Source organism: Pyxicephalus adspersus, chromosome 7 (assembly GCF_032062135.1).
Source record: "Pyxicephalus adspersus chromosome 7, UCB_Pads_2.0, whole genome shotgun sequence".
NCBI lineage: Eukaryota > Metazoa > Chordata > Amphibia > Anura > Pyxicephalidae > Pyxicephalus > Pyxicephalus adspersus.
This window is the reverse complement of record NC_092864.1, coordinates 11,022,602-11,031,432: the sequence shown is the minus strand read 5'-3', so window position 1 is coordinate 11,031,432 and position 8,831 is coordinate 11,022,602. Positions and strand designations below refer to the sequence as shown.

The 8,831-nt window shown below is 45.2% G+C and overlaps 1 protein-coding gene and 1 long non-coding RNA gene across 2 annotated transcripts in view; one reads left to right on the top strand and one right to left on the bottom strand.

Annotated features, from left to right (window-relative positions):
- PRPSAP2 (phosphoribosyl pyrophosphate synthetase associated protein 2) overlaps nt 1–2,380 on the bottom strand; it is a 45,266-nt gene extending 42,886 nt beyond the window's left edge. Inside the window, exon 1 of the mRNA XM_072417456.1 lies at nt 2,268–2,380. The gene's annotated coding sequence lies outside the window, so the exon portion shown is untranslated. The remainder of the gene's footprint in view (nt 1–2,267) is intronic.
- Nucleotides 1,584–4,387, top strand: LOC140335085 (uncharacterized). Its single transcript, XR_011921657.1, has 2 exons — nt 1,584–1,834; nt 4,155–4,387. It is a non-coding gene; the product is annotated as an uncharacterized lncRNA (long non-coding RNA).
- Nucleotides 4,388–8,831: the final 4,444 nt, after the last annotated feature.

Below are 8,831 nucleotides of genomic sequence, written 5' to 3'. Positions count from 1 at the left end.
AAGAGGGGAGAGGAAAGAGGGGAGAGGAAAGAGGGGAGAGAGAAGAGGAGGAGAAGAGAGAGAAGAGGAAGAGAAGAGGAGGAGAAGAGAGAAGAGAGGACAGAGGAGAAAGAAGAGGGAAGAAGAGGAGAAAGAGCTGCACCCTGTTGTGCTCTCCTCCTTTGACTTGTATAGCAATCATTCTGACCGTCATTAATGGATCCACAAACATTGTCAGGCAGCTGCCGCAAACATTTCCGATTCTTCAGCTGTCGGATTCAGGTTGATGATTATCTGACCTGTGTACGTAGCCTTGAACTAGACGATTGTCACCAGAGACAAAAGACTGCGATTGTCTCAGGCAAAATCTACAACTGCTGTGCCTTCCTATGAAGGAGGACAGAGTGGGGTACCTTTTGCTTGTCCTCTCGTCTCCGTAGAACAGCACTCATTCATTCTTTTGTTGCTGCAAAGGGGAATGTGAGGTGTGAATAGCCTCTAACTAGGTGCACACGCCGGGTGATTGTTACCCTGGACAGAATGGCTGTGCCATGGCAACATTCCCCTCTGATCTGACCACACACAGCAGATGCATTTTCATTAATATTATTTACTATTCCCGGAGTCCCATCCGGGGGGGGGGGGGGTCGGCTCAGAACTGAATATGAAATGTTTATTAGCAGCGGCTTAAGAAAAGAGAATCACATGAAGACGTATCTGGTGTCAGGAAACGACTAACATAGCAGGAAGGAAATGTAACCAAGACAATTATGAATCTGACGCTCGTCTGTCTGAACCATCAACCTGATGATCATGGCTTAGGAACAGAAAAACAAAAATATGGTGGCACCCTGTTAGGGGAATGGGGACAGGTGAGCAGAACCGGGCTTAGTTCCCATTTAACATCGCCCATTACAGCTCCCAGGGACTGAAATCATATCAGAGGGCCTGAGCAATGGTGCCTGGGTAACCTTCCAACTCTCAATCTTTAGATTTTAGGTAAATAAAGACAGGTCTAAGGCTATGTACACAGGCCAGAAAAAAGTCAAGGTGAACGGTCGCGTTTGTCTTGAAAATTAGTCATGTGTTTAGTGGTCACCCAATGACATTCATCAATCCGTCATTGTGAGTTGATGAACAACCCATTGTGAACAAAAACACTCCTATGGAAGATTGCAATGGCACAATGCCACTCGCGCGTCCTCTCTGTTGGACAGAAAGGCCCTCCAATGCAACTGCCCCATTATTTGCAGCCCCCCCAATGCAACTGCCCCATTATATGCAGCCCCCCCAATGCAACTGCCCCATTATATGCAGCCCCCCCAATGCAACTGCCCCATTATATGCAGCCCCCCCAATGCAACTGCCCCATTATATGCAGCCCCCCCAATGCAACTGCCCCATTATATGCAGCCCCCCCAATGCAACTGCCCCATTATATGCAGCCCCCCCAAAGCAACTGCCCTATTATGTGCAGCCCCCCTGCCCCCAATGCAACTGCCCCATTATGTGCAATCCCCCCAATACAACTACCCCAACATGTGCAGCCCTCCCTGCCCAGCACACTTCCCATTGCTGATGATCATGATTCCCTCCCACTGAGATCACATGACCAAACACCTATACCAGTGACCCTGAAAGCTGAGTGACACATGACAGTCATGTGACTCCGGTCCAGGTCATGGAGAAGGCAGAAGCTACATAAATATGAGCAGAATGGGATCCCCTTCTACACCAGAGACCCCCAAATATGACATGGCGTTGTCTGACAATCACATGGAGCACGGCAACCAATGAGAAGAGAGATGCCCATGGCCTTGATGAGAAGAAAGCCATGGCAGTGTACCTGCAACAGGTGAGGGGGCTGGGGGAGCACATAACATATGCAACACAACCTTACGTGCCACAGCAGTACCCATCACATGCCAGGACTGTGCCCATCACACTTGTCACAGACCATGACTTTACCCATCATTTGCAAACATTGTGCCCATCACATGACTTTGAAAATTACACCTGTCACGATATGCACATCACCTGTCACGATATGCCCGTCACTTGTCCCAATTTACCTGTTACACACCAGGTCTGTGCCTGTCACATGCCACATGGGCTATGCCCATACCACACGCCATGCCCCTCATGCCACCTATGACTCGGGCACAGCAAACCTGTCACCTGACAGACCCCCCTCTCACACATGTAACACAATTATAGCGTGACCCCGCCCCGCAGACACACCCTACCCCCCCATTCAGCAGCCTCCGGTGACACCCAGGTGTACCTACCTCCCAGCAGGTGTCCGCTCCTCCCCGGTGCCGGTCCCGGCTCCGCGCCTCTCTCTCCCTCTCTTCACACACTGAAAATGGCGGCGCTGCCACAGCCTGGGGAGCGCCGAGCGCATGGATGAGAACTCAGACGGCTCCCCCTCCCCTCCGCCCCTTCGTTTATGACGTCAACGCTGCCAGGGACTTCAATGGCAGGGAAGCAGAGTGACGGGGATAGCCGATCGCATGGATGCATCATCAGCACCACAGATTAGGGAGAGAGAACAAAGGCTGAGAGCCAAGTGTGGGATGGAAGGGTTAATGAACGCAGGGGGGCGCTGTCACCACTCCGCCCGGATTATTATAAAGGAAGAATAGGGGGGGGGGGGCAAAACCCTGACCCTCAGGGGGCGACCTCTGACAATGGGCACCACATAGACAGCTGCCACCTCAGGGAATAACTGCCCCCATATAGAATACATGCCCCAAACACTATCCCCCAGACAGCAATACTGCCCCTATACAGAATAAATGCCCCAAACACTGCCCCACACAGCGATACTGCCCCCATACAGAATACATGCCCCAAACACTGTCCCCACACAGCAATACTGCCCCCACAGAGAATACATGCCCCAAACACTGCCCCCAGACAGCAATACTGCCCCCATACAGAATACATGCCCCAAACACTGCCCTCACACAGCAATTCTGCCCCCACAAAGAATACATACCCCAAACACTGCCCCCACACAGCAATACTGCCCCCATACAGAATACATGCCCCAAACACTGCCCCACACAGTAATACTGCCCCCATACACACCCCAATTACTGCCCCAACAGAGAATAAATGCCCCTACACAGCAATACTGCCCCCACAGAGAATAAATACCCTACACATACTGCCACCAGAGTATACCAATGCCCAAACAATGCCACCACAGGGCAAAACTGCCGTATAATGCCCCCACAGAAGATAACTGCCCCACACATTGCCACCATGGCATAAATGCCCCCACACAATACCACCAGTACCACCAGAAGACATAACTGCCCCACACACTTCCATCACAGAGCATAACTGCCCCAAACAATGGCACAACAGGGCAAAACGTTCCTACATACTGCTGACACAGCATAACTGCCCCACACACTGCCCCCATGAAGCATAACTACCCCACACATTGCCCCTATTAAGCATAACTACCCCACACCCATTACCACTACAGAGCAAAACTTTCCCCATTCTGTCACTACAGACCAAACTACCCCACATGCTGCCCCCACAGATGCTCCAAACAATGCCCCCACACACCCATAGAGTCATACTACCACACACTGCTCCTTCTGGACATAACTGCCCTGAAAACACTGCCTCCACAAAGCACAACTACCCCCACAGGGCATCATTACCACACATTTACGGCTATATACTTCTATTTACTCGTTTTTATTCTGCCATATATAACACTGAAAGTGTTTTGTTATATCTGGATCGGTACCAGACGTCCCGCATGGATCCCAGCAGCTGGCACCTTGGCATCACCAACATTAGCAGGTGCGATAGGGGGCAGTAATGAGCCGTGCTGAAACACTCCCAGCTGCCCCCATTCATTCTCCATGGGGCTGCTGCAGGTGAACCTCACCATCAGTGTGCAGATAACCTTACAGATCAGAGGTGATCACCGAACCAATAAAATATTATTGTATAGCAGAGACTCGGATGATTATTTTGTTATCGGGTTCAGATTCTCATTCAGCAGCGGTTCCGTGGATTCCGGGTTATCATTTGCCGCTACATTCCAATGTGCTGTTGTGTAAAGTCACACATTCCACCACTAATCTCTGCACATTGTACACTGCCAAATGCTACAAGCGAGTCTGATGACAAATGTTTATTTACAGAATGTTTACAAGAGCCAGGCGATTATCTGCCATAAAGTGAAGACATCCGAGCCGTAGTCTCATAAAGCATTACAGCGCCGCAGCTGCTGCCATTCCCGGCAAGGGCCACAATGCAGAGACAGGTGACACCGACATCACCGACAATGTACTGGCACCAAAGCTGCGCTTCATTGGGTTCTTCCTGAGATATAAGTCAATGATTGCTGATAATAAAAGTTATCAAATGCATTATATGACCTTGTGGTGGCTGCATTCCTTTTCCTTTTCATCTGGTGCCAAAAACACACCTCTTATCTTGGGCTACCATGCTGGATCAGTGTTTCTCAACCAAGGCGCCATGGGGTTCCTATTGAAGTTGAGATTTGTGCTGATCAGGTTATATTAAAGCAGAACTGTTCTCAAAAAAATAAAAAAGCTGTAATCCTGTGTGTCGTGCACCATCTTCTTCCTACATCACCTGATCTTGCACTGCACAGGATCAGGTGACCCTCTTCTGCCAATCTCACTGTCCATGCAGTAGAAGAAAGCCCCTTTTGCGTATGCTCCTAGATTGTGCATGTGCAGAAGGAGCAGCCTGCAGCCCTCTGAGATACATGACGTAGGTATTACAGGAGGCTGCGAGCTTCCCATTCAGTCTTTACCGACAGAAAAGAAGGGGTCTCCCCTTAGAATATAAAAAAAAATAAAAAACAAATCTTTTATCTATCCTTTTATATAAAGTAAACATTGATAATAGGTCAGTTTTAGGTAGATAGAGTGTCATTCTTCCCACTGACCACTAGGGTGCTGTACCATTGGGCATATCATAAATATGGGCAGGGGCTCCCTGAGACCTGATGCTTATTTCAGGGGTTGCCCCATGTTAAAATGGTTGAGAAAGGCTCTGCTAGATGACTGACATCCAAGATGAATGATCAAATCTAGACAGTCTTTCTCCGGATCAATGAATGACCAAGCGGGCATGATCACTGTACTTACCCATGGAGGAGGACGCGGCAGGATGCCCCTCACTTGTCCTGTCCTCTCCATAGACTAAACCAGTGCTGAGTGTACAGAGCTCCTTCCTTCTCCTGTCACTGGACACAATGACCCTGATTTATTAAAGTTCTCCAAGCCTGGAGAGGATACACTTTCATCAGTGAAGCTGAGTGATCCAGCAAACCTGGAATGGATCTGGTCCAGGATTCAAAACATTGCTAGAAAATGATTTGAACAAATCCATTCCAGGTTTGCTGGATCACTCAGCTTCATTGATGAAAGTGAATCCTCTCCAGCTTTGGAGAGCTTTAATAAATCAGGGCCAATCAGGGAAGATCATTAATCCAACGACACCTGACAACGCTCACCATAGAACAGCGTTACCTGGACAGGAAGTATTTTAGATGTACAGAACATATCATAGGGTGGAGGATTTTCTGTACTCATTAGAGATAACAGGGAACAATGAAAGTTATAACAGCACAATCATAGGACGCTATCAACAAGATTTCAATAAACTGTTTTACACTTATTGGACACGACTGTCCATGAGAACATAATAAAGCCCATAGAAATAAAGTACACAGAACTATGGGTTTTATTTCTAAAACAGTGAATCTGACATTCCCTGGGGGGAATAGGTTACTACCATTGAAACACATAGACCTGGATTATTCCCACTAGGGAATGTGTAATGTTCTGATCCCTGTTTTATCAATAGATCCCTATGTGTGTCGTGGTGATCCAGTGCTGGACAGGGTGACAACACTACAGTGATTTCACATCATGGAAACTCTTGTGGAAGGAAATGCCAGACACTGGCAGGACCATCAGGTGTTGTTAAGCAGACATAATAAGAAAATGTTCATTAATGCAATACACTTTATCTTTTATTATGTTGTTAGCTTTTTATTTGTTTTTTCTTAATATTGACTATAATTTTGCTGTTACTACACAAGGATTACAGCAGCAGCTCAAGTTAATGGTGAGTTAGTTAAAATATTATTATTATTATACAGTATTTATATAGCGCCAACATATTACGCAGCGCTGTACAATAAATAGAGGAAGCAAATGACAGACAAATACAGTCAGTGACTCAGGAGGAGGAGAGAACCCTGCCCCGAAGAGCTTGCAATCCATTGCTTATTAATGGGGATTGGGGGTCTTAATCTATACAGTGCTCATCTAACAGTAACAAGTTAAACTATATTTTCCTTCACTTCAGGGGTGAGAGAGGAGATTACAAAAGGTTTAAAAGGCCCCTGACGCGTTTCGCTTTAGGCTTCTTCAGAACCGTTCATTGCCCATCCCCTTCATTGTTTCATTTTGTTGTGTTATAAATTAGGGGTTGGCTACCATTATCATTCATTAGTAAGAAAGTCTATCCTTTTCTTTCTTTCTTTCTTTTTCATTCTTACATTCTTTCTCTCTCTCTTTCTTTTTTCTTTCTCTCTCTCTTTCATTTATTCATTCTTTCTTTCTCTCTCTCTCATTCTTTTGCTCTCTCTCTCTCTTTAATTTATTCAGTATTTCTCTCTCTCTTGCATTCTTTTGTTCTCGCTCTCTCTCTCTCTCTCTTTCTTTCACCTCAATATTTAAGAATGAGGGGTCCCATGACAAACATGCAGGAAGAAGGATAAGAGAAGACAACACAAGTCCTTCAGCTGAATATGGAATGTGGAAATGTCAGTTTAGAACTGCCTGGGAGCATGAGATAACTGCTTGCAACAAGTTCTATAGCAGTCATACTGGTCAGGTAAATGTACGGCTTCACAAGGTGAGGGTCCTTTGTGTTGTTTAACTTTTTCCTAGTTAAGAATTATGGATCTGCACCTGCAGGACCTGCCACCAGCCATTGTTCTGTTGTCAGGGTTTCCATTTTGTTTGTCAGTTTCAATGTTCTGAATGCAGCTTCTGTTGTCATCAATTCACACAAGGTCAGCTGGTTCTTCATATTTCAAATCATCAATTTTTGTATATATTAAAAAATAAGAGTGGGAAAGGGAGGAATGGCTTTTGAAGTGGCAACCTATCACTGTCATCAATGCCATGATTAAAAAATGTTATTTTTTATTTAATATTTCTTAAAGCAGGACTAAACTCTGCCTATACTTACCTTTCCATTCTGTTGCAGGTGCTGCCATCTTCTTCCTTGTTTAGATCCTTGGTTGTCTTGATTGGCCATGATGATATAACGCCTCACAAGCATGCTGCAGGGAAAACCCAGCAACCAATGCTGGGCTGCACAGTGTTCAGGCAGGTGAGTATACAAAATGTATTGCAAATGGGACATCACCTGCCTTTTTCTGCAATACAACCCTGCCTGATTGCACATTTCCAAAGCCTTGATCTGTCCTGACTTTATACGTCATTTGCTCCTCTACCTGACAACACCTCCACATTTTCTATGGACCAAAAAGTTCCAAAATGTTTTCCTTGTGATAGATCTCACAGAGTCAGGTGAGTCAGCAGGAGATGTTGGGAAATAACTACATCACTGGCACATTTGTTCATTTAAAATCAGTCAATTTCTGCATTCCCAGCATTAGCATTTTAAAACATTTTTACACTCTTGTTTTTCTGTTGGAGTCTTTTTTTGTACTGAGGAAAAATTGGCTTCTCCAAACTTAAACCTGGGCCCAGTCTGAGGACATTACAGCTGTTGATCCACATAATGCCTAGGCATTGTGTTCCAGTATCTGAAATATGGATTTAGCGCCATCTAGTGTTACATTCTATAACAGCAGTCATTTCAGTATGCATTTAAATCAAATATAAACTCCAATGCTGTCATCCAGGGGTTTGCCATAATGTGCAAATGTTCACCTGCCCTCAATTTTTCGCTGCCACTGTCATCTGCACCTGGTTTTCTTGCAGGTTTGGAGTTAGGTAGGAATGTTGTAACCCATGCAAAATCAACACTTTGATGGCTGCCTTTCACTTACCTTGTGGATACCCCATGACTATGGGCAGCAATTTTGCACCATACGGGGGTATGGGAAGAGTGGGGATATGTCCTGCATATGAATTGTGACTAATCATTTCATATATGTTTATGGTAAAGGTATAGTACCTTAAAAGGTATGATATAATGGTGATTGTGAAATAAAGAAGGAAATATTTTTTTGTTCATAAAACTAAAAATGTAATGTATATTTCATATACATTTTGCACAGTGACTTCTGGGTCAGTCTGCATGAGCCTAACACTAAACCTACTTGTGTGACCCATAAAGCATTGATCCCTGTCTAGATCTAGAGGAAGCCGAAAACTCCCAAACGACAAAGATGAAAAAAGTTTTCCTCTTGACATTAAATATGGAAGTAGGTGGTTGTAGGAAACACGCAAAAGTTAGACAAAGAATTAAAAAAAAAGAGTTTATTAGCTGGGGCCCCTTTGCAAAAAAATATAATTCATTACCAGAGGCAAAGCGTCTTGGCTCGTTAACACCAGCCTACCCTGTCTCTGATTGAGTCCTTATGTATTTGCTCCCATATCCTGCTATACCCCCCACCTCTCTGAACCATCCCTCAAATGTAATTAAAACAAGAAAACATAAAAAAGTTCTAAGGTATAAACCTTTCCCGCTTTATCCAGATCCAGAGGAAGGTGAGAAAATCAAAGGACAGTGAGAAAAAAATTCCTTCCTGACTCCAAAGGTGGCAGCGGGTGGTTGTCACCCTGAATCCTCCTATC